The 18,635-nt window shown below is 44.3% G+C and overlaps 1 protein-coding gene across 2 annotated transcripts in view; it reads left to right on the forward strand.

Moving 5' to 3' along the window:
* The first annotated feature begins 16,340 nt into the window (after positions 1–16,340).
* The window catches only part of LOC129841503 (sorbin and SH3 domain-containing protein 2-like), a 109,186-nt gene continuing 106,891 nt past the window's right edge, over positions 16,341–18,635 (forward strand). For both annotated transcript variants that reach the window (XM_055909797.1, XM_055909796.1), the window contains exon 1: positions 16,341–16,962. The gene's annotated coding sequence lies outside the window, so the exon portion shown is untranslated. The remainder of the gene's footprint in view (positions 16,963–18,635) is intronic.

Genomic DNA, 18,635 nt, shown 5'->3' on the forward strand with positions numbered 1-18,635 from the left:
TTGGTTCAGTGAGGCCTAGTTCCAATCCTGGCTGGGTATGAGCTAAAAGCAAATCAAGCCAAGAGACCCAGCAGACAAGCCTGACCTCCATGAAACTAGCTGGCTTTTTCCATGAACCACCAGTCCGCCAGTGTACTGCAATGGCCCCAGCCGTCACCCCTAAGTATATCTTCCTGTGTCCCTGTCACCGGCGGGTCCCTGCATACTAGACGCCACCGCAGCGTCACCCTCTCTCTCCAGACCCAGCGAGGGGCCTGTCCCATGTCTGTCCCCCTGGAGTTGACGGGATAAGGGTGCTATTTAAGGGCCCACTATGCCCTGCGGATAACACCCCCCCCCCCCCCTAAAAGAAGGGCTCCACTTGACAACAGTAGGATGCTTTTGGATTTTGCAGTATGAGTATATTATTTCAAGATGGTAGCAGAAACTAAACAGACCCCACACACACACACATATTTGGACACACACACGCCTGCGCGCACACACACACACTCTTTGATGTTGTTACCACCCCTCAAAGGTCATCTATCAACGAATGGTTATATTTGGCCATCTTTGACCTTGTGTAGAGGGAGGGGCGGGGGACACCAAACTGGATGGAAGCTTCAAAACGCTTCATATACAACGTGCCCTTAACCACAGATCTAGGATCAGTTACCCTGAACCCCAATCCTAACCTTAACCATCAGGGGGGTGATAACATCTGACCCTAGATCAGTGGTTGGGGCAACTTCTGCCAACTCCATTCAAAGGACCACAATGGAAATAAGTCTTCAAGCTTTGTTGTGATTTTATCCTTGATAATGTTTAATATATGTCTTCACTTCCTTATGAGGTCGTCACCCACTGATATGCCCACTAGACTGTTCATAACAACCTACACTGGAAAAACATTTTAAAAATTCATAAGCGATATGGGTTCCTCTGGTCGTGTGTGCATGCATGTGTGCAAGTGTGTGTTTGTGTGTGTGTGTGTGTGTGCCCCCTTTCCGTTAGTCTCATTCATTTCTGTCCCAGTGGTGTTTACGATGCATTAGTACTCCATGTAAACTCGGTTTGTTCTTACTCATGTTATTCCACTACGACACCTGTTAAGGGTTTACAACTGTCTGGGCAAGTGTAGCAAAACACCAGCGGTCTAGCGTCTGCTATAGAACTGGTAATGAAGCAGAAAATGGAAAGAATAGCCCTGGGCTCTAAGGCTAAATGATTCCTTATCTGTTCAATCAATGAAATGTATTTATAAAGCCCTTTTTACATCAGCATTTGTCAGAAAGTGCTGTACAGAAACCCAGCCTAAAACCCCAAAGAGCAAGCAATGCAGATCTAGAATCACGGTGGCTAGAAAAACTCCCTAGAAAGGCAGGAACCTACACTGTAAGACTTTTCTGTAATTTCAACAGTAAAACACTGTAGAATGCACAGTAAACTACCTTAAATGTGTTTTACAGCATTCATGCTGTAGATTACACTGCATTATGGGTAAAATGCTGAAAAATACTGTTATTAACTGTCATTGTAAGCCACCTGTAAAAGTAGTACTCAAACACTGCTGTAGTTGGCGGCGCCAAACTTCTGTGGTGTGTGTGTGAGAGAAAGAGAGTTGTATCACAGTGTTGAAACAAATACTGTTCTCAGGGCAGGTCTGTCGGTTTTGACTAGCAGAAGTTGCTTTTCTTAGCAGGTTACGAGAATTAACGCAGCAGGTTAGGAAAGTTAGGGAAAGCTAAAATGCTAACTATGTCCCCGACGTGACACGAACCTATCTACAAACAGGCCTGCCCTGAGAACAGACTTGATTTCCACTAATGCGATGCTCCGCGCCAAACGATCTGTGAGGGAAGACTAATGAGAATATACGCTTTCTGTTCTACTCAAGCTATTTTATTTTGTATTTTAGTGCAAAAGTCGCCAAAATATTTTTGAGAAGCTGCTAGGTATGTACTAATTCCATATACTATATAATTGTAAATACCTACTGCATGTTTTCTTAACTCTAAGCAACTAGCTAGCTAACGTTAGCTTGTTTGGATTGTGTTAGCTAACAGTATAGCCAAGTTGACATGTCGGTTTGTTATGTTGATCTTTCTTGCTGGTAAAATAATCAGTGATATCGTAGCTATAGAGCAAATCATTTTAGTATTAACAACGTGCAGAAATCCATATGTGTGTTTCCTTGGATAGGCTAAATGATTTTACCGGTGGGTGCATGACATGGGTGACATGGTGCTAACTCTATGGTATTAGTGGCAAAGTGGTCGTAGGCTTCACCGGACAAAAATACAGCTCGGAGCGAGAGGGAGCGAGAGTTTAGCTATTTCGAATACGCCTTCAGTTTATCAGCAGGCACGGACTGACATGTTGTTGCATTGGGACGTATACTCTTTGGGTGATGGGTGATTCTGTAGTTGGAATGAGAGGAATGGAAGCGCTCAGATGAAATGGGAATTGTGCTTGCTAACGTTAGCTATAGCTCAGAGATGAGGAACTCCATTGGACACCTTTCTCTAAATATCTCTGGTTAACGTTAACTCTATTCAGTCTCGGGGTTCGTGTGATTTAGCAAAAGTGTACTGGAATATTCCCCCTTTGCTTTTGTTGCCCTTATTAGTCCGTTAAATTAATTAATTCAGAAACAACAGCCACAGACTGATATTTCACCCTGCAGGGTATTCTTTTACTTCAGTTTTCTTCAGATTGTGTGGTTAGCTTGCAAGCATTATTCAGGGCGATGGTCGTGGCATTTTCCCATGTGGTTTTGCTAATTTTTCAGAAGTGATCCTTATCCAAACATTAATTAGGCAACGTTATATTAATGATTTCTGAAACATCAGGCACAGACTGATATTTTATTTATCCTTGTAGTCTATAATATTATTTTTTAGATTGTGTGGTTGGCACGAGTTGCATGGTAACGTATAGCTTGATAGCTCTCTTCGTGTGTCCATGCAATTTGGTGGCTGGGGGGTAGTGTAATTTTGATATTGCAGGCTTGCTGGTAGCTGGAAGTAGCTGTATTGGGAATGTACAGGTGTAAATCCTGCAATTTCTGTTTCCTAAATATTAAAGCATTCATTACTCATGCAAAAAAACATAATGTGGCAAACTACAGTTTTGCTTGTGGGGTAGCATTGCACCAAAGCATCACAACTTGTTACACTACCCCGACCTCATCCTGCAATTTGGGCGACTCATTTGTTTGTGGACACCGAGGTTTGAGAGCAAGCACTCCTACTTCAAGGAGTGTGCCAGAAAACTTGCCCGAGTGCCACCAGTTACTCCAATCTTCGGTCCCGTGTGGCTCAGTTGGTAGAGCATGGCGCTTGCAACGCCAGGGTTGTGGGTTCATTCCCCACGGGGGGACCAGGTTGAATATGTATGAACTTTCCAATTTGTAAGTCGCTCTGGACAAGAGTGTCTGCTAAATGACTTAAAATGTAAATGTAAATCTTACTTATGCAGCTGCCAATTGTTTCCACATAGCATTGAAGTTGTTGGTGTCATGAATTAATGTGAGGAGCAATTATATAACAACGCCATTCAGGGAGCTGTACAGTCAAAAGGGTTCACAAAGCAAAGCACTGCAGAGGTGTCAAACATTTTATACAAAGTAAAAACTTACACTAAAGGCCTTGTTTTAATGGGAGAAAATGATGACGGATACACATTTGGAAAGATCTCACAGATTCTGGTCACAGAATCACAGGTTCATTTAATTGTTGGAGTGTATCTGTCTGTGTCACTGGTCGATCTCGGGGTTCATTTTATACCAGATTCTCAGATTAATTATGTGTGTGTTAATGAAGATAGTCTAATAATTACTCACCCACTACCAGTTTATAAAGTGTCAGGTTTCTCTGTTGTTTCCCTGCATCACTCAGTGTGTTCTCCTTAAACCAGTGTAGGCATGGAGGGTCTTCAAGATGCAATTAAACACCAATTGCCCGAGTTGGAGACCGAGGTGGTGAGATCTTTGTCAGAGCATCTGAGGGCAAATGTAGGAGTGGTGTCACGTTCCTGACCTTGTTTTCCTTTTGTATTGTTGTGTTTAGTGGGTCAGGACGTGAGATGGGTGGGCAGTCTGTGTTTGTTCTATGTTAAATGTCAGGTTTAATTGACCTTGTATGGCTCTCAATCAGAGGCAGGTGTTTTCGTTTTCCTCTGATTGAGAGACATACATAGGGAGGTTGTTTCACATTGTTTGTCGTGGGTGGTTGTCTTCCGTGTCTGTATGTTATTTCGTACCACACGGGACTGTTTCGGTGTGTATGTAGTCTGTTCCTGTTCGTGCGTTCTTCGTGTCTATGTAAGTTCTCATGTTTAGGTCAGTCTACGTCGTTTGTTATTTTGTATCATTTCAAGTGTAGTTCGTGTTCGTTTTTCGTCTTGTCAATAAATTCATTATGTATTCACAACCCGCTGCACCTTGGTTCAATCCCTGCTCCTCCTCTTCGGAGGAAGAGGAGGAGGACAGCCGTTACAGAACCACCCACCAAATTACCAGAACCAAGCAGCGGGGAAAAGGGCAGCGACAGCAACCGCAGAGATCCCAGGATTCATGGACATGGGAGGAGATCTTGAACGGAGAAGGACCCTGGGCACAGGCTGGGGAGTATCGCCGCCCCAAAGCTGAGCTGGAGAAAGCGAAAGCTGAACGGAGGCGATATGAGGAGGCAGCACGGCAGCGGGACAGGTACGAGAGGCAACCCCAGAATTTTTTTTGGGGGGGGCTAGAGAGGAGTGTGGCTAAGCCAGGTAGCAGACCTGAGCGCACTCCTCGTGCTTATTATAAGCAACGCGTCACTGGTCAGGCACCGTGTTATGCGGTTAAGCGCACGGTGTCGCCAGTGCGTGCCCATAGCCTGGTGCGCTATAGGGCAGCCCCCCGAAAGTGTCAAGTGAGTGTGGGCATCCAGCCGGGGCGTATTGTGCCTGCTCAGCGCGTCTGGTCTCCGGTACGCAGTTTCGGTCCAGGGTATCCTGCGCCGGCTCTGCGTGCTGTGTCTCCGGAGCGCTGGGAGGGTGCAGTGCGTCCTATGCCTACGCTCCGCTCGTACCGGGCAAATGTGGTAGTAGAGCCTAAGAGAGAAGTGCGTGTAGTAGGCACTAGATATCCAGTGCTCATCCACAGCCCGGTTCAACCTGTGCCTGCACTCTGGAGGGTACGGGCTGGTGTAGTATTCCAGCCTGGGGGAGTGGTGCCAAGGCTGCGCACCAGAGCTCCAGTACTCCCCCACAGCCCGGTCCTTCAGGTGCCTCGTAACATCAAGCCTCCTGTAGGTCTCTCCAGCCTGGTGGGTCCTGTGGCAGCCCCACGCACCAGGCTGTCTCTCCGTCTCCTCCCTACAGGTGTGCCCATCTGCCCAGCGGCGCCTGAACTGCCCGTCTGCCCAGCGGCGCCTGAACTGCCCGTCTGCCCAGCGGCGCCTGAACTGCCCGTCTGCCCAGCGGCGCCTGAACTGTCCGTCTGCCCAACGGCGCCTGAACTGCCCGTCTGTCATGAGCCTGCAAAGCTGCCCGTCTGTCATGAGCCTGCAAAGCCGCCCGTCTGCCATGAGCCTGCAAAGCCGCCCGTCTGCCAAGAGCCTACAGAGCCGTCCGCCAGACAGGAGCCGCTAGAGCCTTCCGCCAGACCGGATCAGCCAGAGCCTTCCGCCAGACTGGATCAGCCAGAGCCTTCCGCCAGACCGGATCAGCCAGAGCCTTCCGCCAGACCGGATCAGCCAGAGCCTTCCGCCAGACCGGATCAGCCAGAGCCTTCCGCCAGACCGGATCAGCCAGAGCCTTCCGCCAGACCAGATCAGCCAGAGCCTTCCGCCAGACCGGATCAGCCAGAGCCTTCCGCCAGACCGGATCAGCCAGAGCCTTCCGCCAGCCAGGACCAGCCAGAGCTTTCCGCCAGCCAGGACCAGCCAGAGCCGTCCAGCCAGGACCAGCCAGAGCCGTCCAGCCAGGACCAGCCAGAGCCGTCCAGCCAGGACCAGCCAGAGCCGTCCAGCCAGGACCAGCCAGAGCCGTCCAGCCAGGACCAGCCAGAGCCAGCTAGCCAGGATCCGCCAGAGCCAGCCAGCCAGGATCCGCCAGCCAGTCCGGTGTTGTCCCTCAGTCCGGAGCTGCCGTCCCTCAGTCCGGGGCTGCCCCTAAATCCAGCGGGACCCATGTCTAGGGTTCCCAGTCCAAGGTCGGTGGCGAGGGTCGCCACCTTGAGGAGGCCACAGAAGCGGGGATTTATTATGGTGGGATGGGATCCACGTCCTGCGCCAGAGCCGCCGCCGCGGACAGATGCCCACCCAGACCCTCCCCTAGACTTTTTTTTATGGTGCGTCCGGAGTTCGCACCTTAAGGGGGGGGTTCTGTCACGTTCCTGACCTTGTTTTCCTTTTGTATTGTTGTGTTTAGTGGGTCAGGACGTGAGATGGGTGGGCAGTCTGTGTTTGTTCTATGTTAAGTGTCAGGTTTAATTGACCTTGTATGGCTCTCAATCAGAGGCAGGTGTTTTCGTTTTCCTCTGATTGAGAGACATACATAGGGAGGTTGTTTCACATTGTTTGTCGTGGGTGGTTGTCTTCCGTGTCTGTATGTTATTTCGTACCACACGGGACTGTTTCGGTGTGTATGTAGTCTGTTCCTGTTCGTGCGTTCTTCGTGTCTATGTAAGTTCTCATGTTTAGGTCAGTCTACGTCGTTTGTTATTTTGTATCATTTCAAGTGTAGTTCGTGTTCGTTTTTCGTCTTGTCAATAAATTCATTATGTATTCACAACCCGCTGCACCTTGGTTCAATCCCTGCTCCTCCTCTTCGGATGAAGAGGAGGAGGACAGCCGTTACAAGTGGAGAATATTAACGACCTTGAATATGTTCAGCCGGAGGACATAAAATACAATTTGACGCCGATATAGTGCCAGGAATTGCTTCAGTCCTTCAACCAAAGAGGTGTGATCTTGATTCATAAATGTAACATATTTATGTCATTGTTATTAAAAAAGGTGCTATCTAGAACCTAAAATGGTTATTTGGCTGTCCCCATAAGAGAACCCTTTGAAGATCCCTTTTTGATTCCAGTTACTGGTATAACCTTTTTTTGTTCCAGGTAGAACTCTTCTGGGTTCCATGTAGAACCCTTTCCACAGAGGGTTCTACATGGAACCCAAAAGGGTTCTACTTGGAATCAAAAAGGGTTCTCCTATGGGGACAGCCAAAGAACCCTTTCGGAACCCTTTTTTCTAAGAGTGTACACACACACTGTCACGCCCTGACCATAGAGAGCTGTTTATTCTCTATGTTGGTTAGGTCGGGATGTGATTAAGGGTGGGTTATCTAGGGAATTATATGTCTATGTTGGCCTGGTATGGTTCCCAATCAGAGGCAGCTGTTTATCGTTGTCTCTGATTGGGGATCATATTTAGGTAGCCATTTCCCCATTGTGCTTTGTGGGATCTTGTCTAGGTATAGTTGCCTGTGAGCACTACTCTGAGCTTCACGTTTCATTTGTTCGCTTTATTGTTTTTGTTCTTTAAGTTTCTCTTCCTAATAAAAGGATGGAAACATACCACGCTGCATCTTGGTCCACTCCTTATAACGATCGTGACACACACACACAAGGTTAAAAAGAGTCTGTAAATAGTTTGTTTGTTTGCCCTCAAAATAAATGGTTTATGCTATGAGGGAGCGAGGCATATGCAATAAAAAGGACGGAAATACATAAAAGTACAAAAATATACAAATGTTTCTGTGAATTGTTTGTTTGTCCTCTTGTGCTGATATGGAGTGCAGCGCATAGCCTAACAGTTTTTTTCTTTGTATTTTTTTTTAAGAAAATGAAGAAGGGATAGGATTTGTAACAATGGATAGGACACTTGTCCTTCTCCAAGCATCAGTGACGTCCAGGAACAGTGGCCTTTCCTTTTCACCAAGTTATGGCTCTGCAACCATTTCAATACTCGTGATTGACAGTCACCTGACTCAAGTTCTCCTGAACAAGGGTAAGAGAATTGTCAACTTTTTATCAAAAGCCAAAAGACCAAATTGAGGAGAGAGTTCCAGTGCCTTCTCAATAAAATCGTCGGTTACATAAAAGGCAATGACGATCTAACAGCCACTGCTGCCATTCTTTTGTTGACCCACTTCAAAGAGAAGGACGAATCTCTGTTCCTCTTGGCAGATGTAAGGAATAGTGTTTTTATACTTATAAAGTTTATATGCACCCTCTCCGAGCTGGGCATCTCCGGCAAGGTCCACGCTTGGATTGCGTCCTACCTGACAGGTCGCTCCTACCAGGTGGCGTGGCGAGAATCTGTCTCCGCACCACGTGCTCTCACCACTGGTGTCCCCCAGGGCTCTGTTCTAGGCCCTCTCCTATTCTCGCTATACACCAAGTCACTTGGCTCTGTCATATCCTCACATGGTCTCTCCTATCATTGCTATGCAGACGACACACAATTAATCTTCTCCTTTCCCCCCTCTGATAACCAGGTGGTGAATCGCATCTCTGCATGTCTGGCAGACATATCAGTGTGGATGACGGATCACCACCTCAAGCTGAACCTCGGCAAGACGGAGCTGCTCTTCCTCCCGGGGAAGGACTGCCCGTTCCATGATCTCGCCATCACGGTTGACAACTCCATTGTGTCCTCCTCCCAGAGTGCTAAGAACCTTGGCGTGATACTGGACAACACCCTGTCGTTCTCAACTAACATCAAGGCGGTGACCCGTTCCTGTAGGTTCATGCTCTACAACATTCGCAGAGTACGACCCTGCCTCACGCAGGAAGCGGCGCAGGTCCTAATCCAGGCACTTGTCATCTCCCGTCTGGATTACTGCAACTCGCTGTTGGCTGGGCTCCCTGCCTGTGCCATTAAACCCCTACAACTCATCCAGAACGCCGCAGCCCGTCTGGTGTTCAACTTTCCCAAGTTCTCTCACGTCACCCCGCTCCTCCGCTCTCTCCACTGGCTTCCAGTTGAAGCTCGCATCCGCTACAAGACCATGGTGCTTGCCTACGGAGCTGTGAGGGGAACGGCACCTCCGTACCTTCAGGCTCTGATCAGGCCCTACACCCAAACAAGGGCACTGCGTTCATCCACCTCTGGCCTGCTCGCCTCCCTACCTCTGAGGAAGTACAGTTCCCGCTCAGCCCAGTCAAAACTGTTCGCTGCTCTGGCACCCCAATGGTGGAACAAACTCCCTCACGACGCCAGGTCAGCGGAGTCAATCACCACCTTCCGGAGACACCTGAAACCCCACCTCTTTAAGGAATACCTAGGATAGGATAAAGTAATCCTTCTAACCCCCCCCCCCCCCCCTTAAAAGAGTTAGATGCACTATTGTAAAGTGGTTGTTCCACTGGATATCATAAGGTGAATGCACCAATTTGTAAGTCGCTCTGGATAAGAGCGTCTGCTAAATGACTTAAATGTAAAAAATGTAAAAATATGATTAATGGTGTTTATACTGTACTATTACACATGATTTGAATATTTTTATATATGTACAGTTGAAGTCGGAAGTTTACATACACTTACAGTGAGGGAAAAAAGTATTTGATCCCCTGCTGATTTTGTACGTTTGCCCACTGACAAAGAAATTATCAGTCTATAATTTTAATGGTAGGTTTATTTGAACAGTGAGAGACAGAATAACAACAAAAATATCCAGAAAAATGCATGTCAAAAATTTTATAAATTGATTTGCATTTTAATGAGGGAAATAAGTATTTGACCCCTTCTCAATCAAAAAAGATTTCTGGCTCCCAGGTGTCTTTCATACAGGTAACGAACGGAGATTAGGAGCACACTCTTAAAGGGAGTGCTCCTAATCTCAGTTTCTTACCTGTATAAAAGATACCTGTCCACAGAAGCAATCAATCAATCAGATTCCAAACTCTCCACCATGGCCAAGACCAAAGAGCTCTCCAAGGATGTCAGGGACAAGATTGTAGACCTACACAAGGCTGGAATTGGCTACAAGACCATCGCCAAGCAGCTTGGTGAGAAGGTGACAACAGTTTCTATGATTATTCGCAAATGGAAGAAACACAAAAGAACTGTCAATCTCCCTCAGCCTGGGGCTCCATGCAAGATCTCACCTCGTGGAGTTGCAATGATCATGAGAACGGTGAGGAATCAGCCCAGAACTACACAGGAGGATCTTGTCAATGATCTCAAGGCAGCTGGGACCATAGTCATCAAGAAAACAATTGGTAACACACTATGCCGTGAAGGACTGAAATCCTGCAGCGCCCGCAAGGTCCCCCTGCTCAAGAAAGCACATATACATGCCCGTCTGAAGTTTGCCAATGAACATCTGAATGATTCAGAGGACAACTGGGTGAACGTGTTGTGGTCAGATGAGACCAAAATGGAGTTCTTTGGCATCAACCCAACTTGCCGTGTTTGGAGGAGGAGGAATGCTGCCTATGACCCCAAGAAACCATCCCCACCGTCAAACATGGAGGTGGAAACATTATGCTTTGGGGGTGTTTTTCTGCTAAAGGGACAGGACAACTTCACCGCATCAAAGGGACGATGGACGGAGCCATGTACCGTCAAATCTTGGGTGAAAACCTCCTTCCCTCAGCCAGGGTATTGAAAATGGGTCGTGGATAGGTATTCCAGCATGACAATGACCCAAAACACACGGCCAAGGCAACAAAGGAGTGGCTCAAGAAGAAGCACATTAAGGTCCTGGAGTGGCCTAGCCAGTCTCCAGACCTTAATCCCATAGAAAATCTGTGGAGGGAGTTGAAGGTTCGAGTTGCCAAACGTCAGCCTCGAAACCTTAATGACTTGAAGAAGATCTGCAAAGAGGAGTGGGACAAAATCCCTCCTGAGATGTGTGCAAACCTGGTGGCCAACTACAAGAAACGTCTGACCTCTGTGATTGCCAACAAGGGTTTTGCCACCAAGTACTAAGTCATGTTTTGCAGAGGGGTCAAATACTTATTTCCCTCATTAAAATGCAAATCAATTCATAACATTTTTGACATGCGTTTTTCTGGATTTTTTTGTTGATATTCTGTCTCTCACTGTTCAAATAAACCTACCATTAAAATTATAGACTGATCATTTCTTTGTCAGTGGGCAAACGTACAAAATCAGCAGGGGATCAAATACTTTTTTCCCTCACTGTAGATAGGAGTCAATTAAACTTGTTTTTCAACCACTCCACACATTTCTTGTTAACAAACTATAGTTTTGGCAAGTCGTTAGGACATCTACTTTGTGCATGACACAAGTCATTTTTCCAACAATTGTTTACAGACAGATTATTTCACCTATAATTCACTGTATCACAATTCCAGCGGGTCAGAAGTTTACATACACTAAGTTGACTGTGCCTTTAAACAACTTGGAAAATTCCAGAAAATGATGTCATGGCTTTAGAAGCTTCTGATAGGCTAATTGACATAATTTGAGTCAATTGGAGGGGTACCTGTGGGTGTATTTCAAGGCCTACCTTCAAACTCAGTGCCTCTTTGCTTGACATCATGGGAAAATCTAAAGAAATCAGCCAAGACCTCAGAAATAAAATCGTAGACCTCCACAAGTCTGGTTCATCCTTGGGAGCAATTTCCAAACGCCTGAAGGTACCACGTTCATTTGTACAAACAATAGTACGCAAGTATAAACACCATGGGACCACGCAGCCGTCATACCGCTCAGGAAGGAGACACGTTCTGTCTCCTAGAGATGAACGTACTTTGGTGCGAAAAGTGCAAATCTATCCCATAACAACAGCAAAGGACCTTGTGAAAATGCTGGAGGAAACAGGTACAAAAGTATCTATATCCACAGTAAAACGAGTCCTATATCAACATAATCTGAAAGGCCACTCAGCAAGGAAGAAGCCACTGCTCCCAAACCGCCATAAAAAAGCCAGACTACGGTTTGCAACTGCACATGGGTACAAAGATTGTAATTTTTTGAGAAATGTCCTCTGGTCTGATGAAACAAAAATATAACTGTTTGGCCATAATGACCATCGTTATGTTTGGAGGAAAAAGGGGGAGGCTTGCAAGCCGAAGAACACCATCCCAACCGTGAAACACGGGGGTGGCAGTATCATGTTGTGGGTGTGCTTTGCTGCAGGAGGGACTGGTGCACTTCACAAAATTGATGGCATCATGAGAAAGAAAAATGATGTGGATATATTGAAGCACCATCTCAAGACATCAGTCAGGAAGTTAAAGCTTGGTTGCAAATGGGTCTTCCAAATGGACAATGACCCCAAGCATACTTCCAAAGTTGTGGCAAAATGGCTTAAGGACAACAAAGTCAAGGTATTGGAGTGGCCATCACAAAGCTCTGACCTCAATCCTATAGACAATGTGTGCACAGAACTGAAAAAGCGTCTGCGAGCAAGGAGGCCTATAAACCTGACTCAGTTACACCATCTCTGTCAGGAGGAATGGGCCAAAATTCACCCAACTTATTGTCGGAAGCTTGTGGAAGGCTACCCAAAACATTTGACCCAAGTTAAACAATTTAAAGGCAATGCTACCAAATACTAATTGGGTGTATGTAAACTTCTGACCCACTGGGAATGTGATGAAAGAAATAAAAGCTGAAATAAATCATTCTCTCTACTATTATTCTGACATTTCACATTCTTAAAATAAAGTGGTTATCCTAACTGACCTAAAACAGGGAATATTTACTAGGATTAAATGTCAGGAATTGTGAAAAACTGAGTTTAAATGTATTTGGCTAAGGTGTATGTAAACTTCCGACTTCAACTGTGTATAGTATTGCGGTACCTATCTAGAGATGTCTAGTAAGTATACACTAACACCCTTACTTTTGTGTATTTCAAGAAATACTCTATTGGGTTTCCTCAAAATGGATTGTGTCGATCGAGGGGAGAGTGGTCTGTGTTTTGGACAATGAGTCCAACTTTGCTGCTGCCCTCTGTGCTCTTCAGCACTTTCTATGTTTTTAGCATAGAATACCAGAAGTCGGCCTCTGCAACCTTGGAGCTGATACAGAGGTAAACATTGAACATTCATTCATCCAACACTTACATTTAGCATTTGTTTGTTACATTGCAATGATATTTCTTATTGTTATTTTTTCAATGCCTCAACTGATTTAATATATTCTATGTTGGGTTGTGCAGGTTCCTGGCTCGAATAACCCCTGAGAGAACCAAATACACAGTGAAAGCAGGAGTGATCCGCAATACCGGAAAGGTCGTTCAGAGGAAGCCATTGCCAATTGACCCACGTGTTACACGCTTTCTCGCAGACCTGACGGAGTTTGAGTGGAAAAACTCCAACATGTGAGTACACAAACACACACACCTGATGAACACAAACTTTATTTGTCAGTTGTAATAGTAATAGCCTTTTTACCTAGCGAGTAATAGTAATAGTAGTAGTATTGATAGTAGTAGCGATAGTAATAGTAGTAGTATTGATAGTAGTAGGAGTATTATTGACAGTAGCAGTGGTGGCAGTAGTAGTAGTATTAATAGTAGTAGTAATAGTAGTAGTATTAATAGTAGTAGTGATAGTAATAGCAGTAGTATTGATAGTAGTAGTATTGATAGTATTTATAGTATTAATGATAGTAATAGTAGTATTGGTAGTAGTAGTGATAGTAGTAGTGATAGTGGTAGTAGTAGTGATAGTAATATTAATAGTATTGATAGTAGTGGTGATAGCAGTAGTAGTAATATTGATAGTAGTAGTGATAGTAATAGTAGTAGTATTGCTAGTAGTAGTATTGATATTAGTAGTGGTAGTAATAGTAGTAGTATTGATAGTAGTAGTGGTAGTAATAGCAGTAGTATTGCTAGTGGTGGTAGTATTAGTGATAGTAGTAGTATTGATAGTAGTAGTAGTAGTATTGATAGTAGTAGTGATAGGGATAGTAATAGTAGTAGTAGTGATAGTAATAGTGATAGTGATAGTATTAGTAGTGATAGTAATATTAATATTATTGATAGTAGCGGTGATAGTAGTAGTAATATTGATAGTAGTAGTGATAGTAATAGCAGTAGTATTGGTAGTAGTAGTGGTAGTAATAGTAGTATTATTGATAGTAGTAGTGATAGTAATAGTAGTAGTAGCGATAGTAATAGTATTGATAGTAGTAGTAGTAGTAATAGTAGTAGTATTGATAGTAGTAGTGATAGTAGTAGTATTGATGATAATAGTAGTAATAGTATTGATGATAGTAGTAGTAGTAGTAGTAGTATTGATGATAGTAGTAGTATTGATAGTATTGATAGTAGTGATAGTAATAGCAATCTCTCTCTCTAAGTAGGATCAGAGTTAGGAAGATTGGGGTGATAATCTGCATGCCACCAAGTTGCCACCGAGATTTATTTGAGACTTGTTTGCATCTCTCATTCTCTCAGAAATCCTGCCATGCGGGTTGGGTCAGCAAATGATCTGCTTGTGCCATCCCGGAGCCCGCGTTGGCTTGCGGTAGCGTGCTACTCTGGCTCCAGTCTAGCCCTGCTCGCTCCTCTCTATCCATCCTTCTCTCTCAGCCTCTTTCTTTCTCAATCTCTTTTTGTCATTTCTCTCTCAAAGACAGGCAGGCAAGCAGTTCTTGTTATAGTTTTTTGTAAAAATGTCTCCCTGTTCAACTGTTGTTTTCCTATTTTTCATTGATCTGTTTAGATTAAATTTTTTTCTTACATAATCCTGTATTTTCAAGAATGACCTATTCTGATGTCTTGGTTTGTGTATGGTGAAGTACATTATTTGCTAGTATTTGTCAATGTTTTTATCACTGTATATCTCTCTCCCCTACTATCTGGAGTTGTACTGTTGCTCTTTTCAAATGTTGTTCTTTGTGGTTTAAGTGCAATTCATATGAAATTCATGTTATGAAATTGAATAAATATATATTTGTACACGTATTGTTTTTCTTACAATATTACATTTCAGGGAGCTGTCTTCTAAAGACAACCTGCAATGCTGCTTAGTACTGTAAAATAATTGTATATTACTGTATGTATTTCCCTGTAAATGTACAGTATTATACTGGCACCACAGTTGCCAGTTTAATACTGTAATTTTGCTTTACAGCAGTGATGCTGTAATATAGTTTATAGCATGATTTTCCTTACTGTAAAACATATTACAGCATCCTTGCTGTAAATTTACTGCAGGAATGCTGTAATATCTTTTTATATTATGGAAAATACTATAAACTATTACAGAATCACTGCTGTAAAGCAAAATTACAGTATTAAACTGGCAACTGTGGTGCCAGTATAATGCTGTAAATTTACAGGGAAAAGTTTTACAGTGTAGGAAGAAACCTAGAGAGGAACCAGGTTCTGAGGGGTGGCCAGTCCTTTTCTGGCTGTGCCGGGTGGAGATTATAAGAGTACATGGCCATTAAGGCAAGATCGTTCTTCAAATGTTTCAAATGTTCATAGATGACCACCAGTGTCAAATAATAATCACTGGAGTTGAGGTCATCTCTATCACTTGAATGGCCCAGAGTGATGTATCGAAGGCTGGCAGAGTATAGCGACTGATAAAGTTGTCACCTTACCTTCTTGAGCTGGTTGGGAAGCCTGGGTTTCGATAGCTGGTTGGTCACAGACACTCGTATCCCCCCCCAAAAATCTGAAATGTACAATGTCATTTCATTTTGTGAAACACTTCACACAAATTATGCCCAATGTTTCACAGGGAGTATCGTATCTAATTTAATTCAGAGCATATAGCTTTCAAAGACATTTGGACAGTGACCAAGGTAATGGAAGTGAGTATGAAGCTTCCACTGTGTGTATGCAGCATGTGTCAACCCTGCTCTCAAAGCAATGTGCTTTCCCCTGCCATGACCAGACACCACAGAGGACATCTATATGGGTCATGGGCAACCCCCTTACACTTCATCTGAATAATTCAGTGGTGTGTGTGTGAGTTAGGCTATACCATGCTTTCAAAACTCACTGTGTGTACAACATGTAATATTTTTGGTATACTTTGATGGCCATGGTGATACAATATGGATGTATGTGTGTGTGTGTTTGCAATGCCTGATAAAATGCAAATCTTGATAGATAACTTATCTTCTGCAGGTGCTCTATTTCTCTAGCTATGGATCATACACTGCAGGCTCATTGTGCATCCTAACCAGTAGTGCAGAGAAACAGGCCGTATAGGCTACAGGCTCCAATATAGGCCACTGCATTGTAAGCACATGTGCTGGTCTTTTGCAAACTATATGCAGAGGTAGGGGAATGACATTTTGCCCTGTTATAGGTGACCTGCACATCTCTCATCTCCATTCCATCCTCCCAGAAGAGCACATAATTGAACCAGGGTCGTTGCCATGACTACGGAAGGGGCCAATGAACTGCACCATAGGCTACTGCACTAGGCCATTTTACACATGGAGGTGCACACAGCATATAGCATCATCCTCGCATACAACCGCCTTTTCGCTGGGAAACAAGGAGGCAGGCTCGAGCCATTGGATGATATCTGATAAACGCGAGCTGTTCCTGGGCTGTCAGATTGGCGGCACCCAGCCGCGTCGCTACGCGCAACGATCATGCGGGAACAATGTGAGCTCTCGTCTCCTCCTCTTCAGCTAGCCCCTCTTCAGTCAAGAGGTGTTGTCGTGGTGAGACGGCGTTTTGTCAGGAGTAAAGGGACAGTTTTACTGCAATGCTATCTCCATAGCTCCGAGTGAGAGCAAGTGACCCGGGAGAAAGGGTGTTGCCTTGCTTTTGCCTGGCCGTGCACGGTGCGGTATCAACGTCCATGCGCGTTTGCTTATTTGAAATTGGACCGAGCCAATTGAGGACGACGAGGCAGGTGTGCGGTGTCATTTGTAATTCTGCTGGCCAAAAGCGTATACCCTGTCCATTTTCCCGTCTCATATCAGATTTGTATGGACTTTAATTCCGGCCAAGCAGGCTCCTGTCGACGAGGTTGATACAGTATTTTGTTGCAGAGCGAATTTCTTCAGATGTCTCCGCGTTCGCTTTGAGGTAAGCAATATTGCAACAGCCACTGCAAGCTATCGCTACTGCAATTAACGCACATCAGCTATTGTAGCTAGGTTATCTACAGAGTTTCATATCAGAGACAAAACATTATCCAATATCCTGAGAAAAGGCTGCAATGTGGCCAATGTTCAAAGTAAGGCAACATTAACGGAACATCATGTTTTGCGGTTTGCTTATTTGGGAATGCATTGACGAAAACAACAGTGCTGATGCTTAGCCTAAATGTCCTCTGCCATAGCGGAATGGTTGTTGTTACGTATCCCAATTAATGTTCTATATTGTAGCATATTTATAAAACACTCACCATAATTTGAACAAAAAATTTGAAAAGTTTCTCCTTGTCAACTTCTAGATAACACGACTCGACTTCAATTCGATCTAAGTGGGTTTGATCACATTCCAATGGACCGGTGTTGCAAGTTCTTGGCAATGGATAAGAAGGTTTACGGTAACCCAGTCTAGCGTGACCTTCTTCAACAAGAAAGGATGCTCTCGAGTTGATGCGCCAATATTTGGCCACGTTAATTAACATAACAATTAGACAAGGACCATCATTAAACTCATTAGTGGAGACGGGCCCAGGGGGTTGTGAGTAGAAAGTGGATTTCTTGTTGAATACAATAATTACATTGTTGCACTGTTCTTGCTTGTGTGTTTCCCAAACTCGGTCCCGGTGCCCCCGCTGGCAGCCTGGTCTCATAGACTAGACGTGACATAGTAAATGTAAATCCGGCACACTCAAATTAGTGTAATATGTTACATTTGTTATGGTTACATAAGACAGATGTTTACTTAAGGCAAAATTTAAAGTATTGGATGGGTGAGCGCATAACTTAACCCTAACTCTAGCCTAGCTAATGTTAGCCACCTAGCTAACGTTAGCCACCTAGCTAGAATTCTGAAGATATCATACGTTTGCAAACTCGTAACATATAATACAAATTGTATTTCATAACATATAAATACGTGATGGGGGATGGACATCCACAAATTAATACATACCATACAAAACGTATCATATCATACTAATTGAAGGATCTCGGGTTTACATACAGAATATTACAAAATGCTCTGAGACCAGGTTGCCCCTGGGTGTACATTTTTATATTTTTGCCCTACACTCTAAGAAAAGGTTCCTGGAGTATCCTTTAGGGGTTCTTCAAATTGAAACTGTGGGGGAACCCCTTTTAAGAACCCCTTTTAATGGTTCCTCGAATAACCTTTTTGGGTAAATTTTTTACCTACCCCTTAATAATAATACTACGCATAACAATAACATATTTTAGTTGTCAGTGTTTATTATGATTTTAGTGGCAAAGCAGAATAAAAAAATCCAAATATGAGGTAAACTCCCACAGAGCCCCAAATATAATGGGTATATCCTCTGGTGTGTTAGCTTCCTGCAAGAACCCCCACCAACTAAGGAGGTTCCTCGATGAACCCCACCTCCCATGGAAGAACCTTTTGGGGGCAATTGTCAGTGCCAAGAACACTAAGGTTCTTCAAAGAACTTTAAAGCTATTAGAATAACCCATGTTGAACCCCAAATTACCAAAGCTTGATGATGAGTTGGTTATTTGAATCGGATGTGTTAGTGCTAGGGCAAAAACCAATCCATGCACCCAGGGTGCTGGTGTGCCCAGGCCTGAGTTTGG

Source organism: Salvelinus fontinalis, chromosome 42 (genome assembly GCF_029448725.1).
Source record: "Salvelinus fontinalis isolate EN_2023a chromosome 42, ASM2944872v1, whole genome shotgun sequence".
Lineage (NCBI taxonomy): Eukaryota > Metazoa > Chordata > Actinopteri > Salmoniformes > Salmonidae > Salvelinus > Salvelinus fontinalis.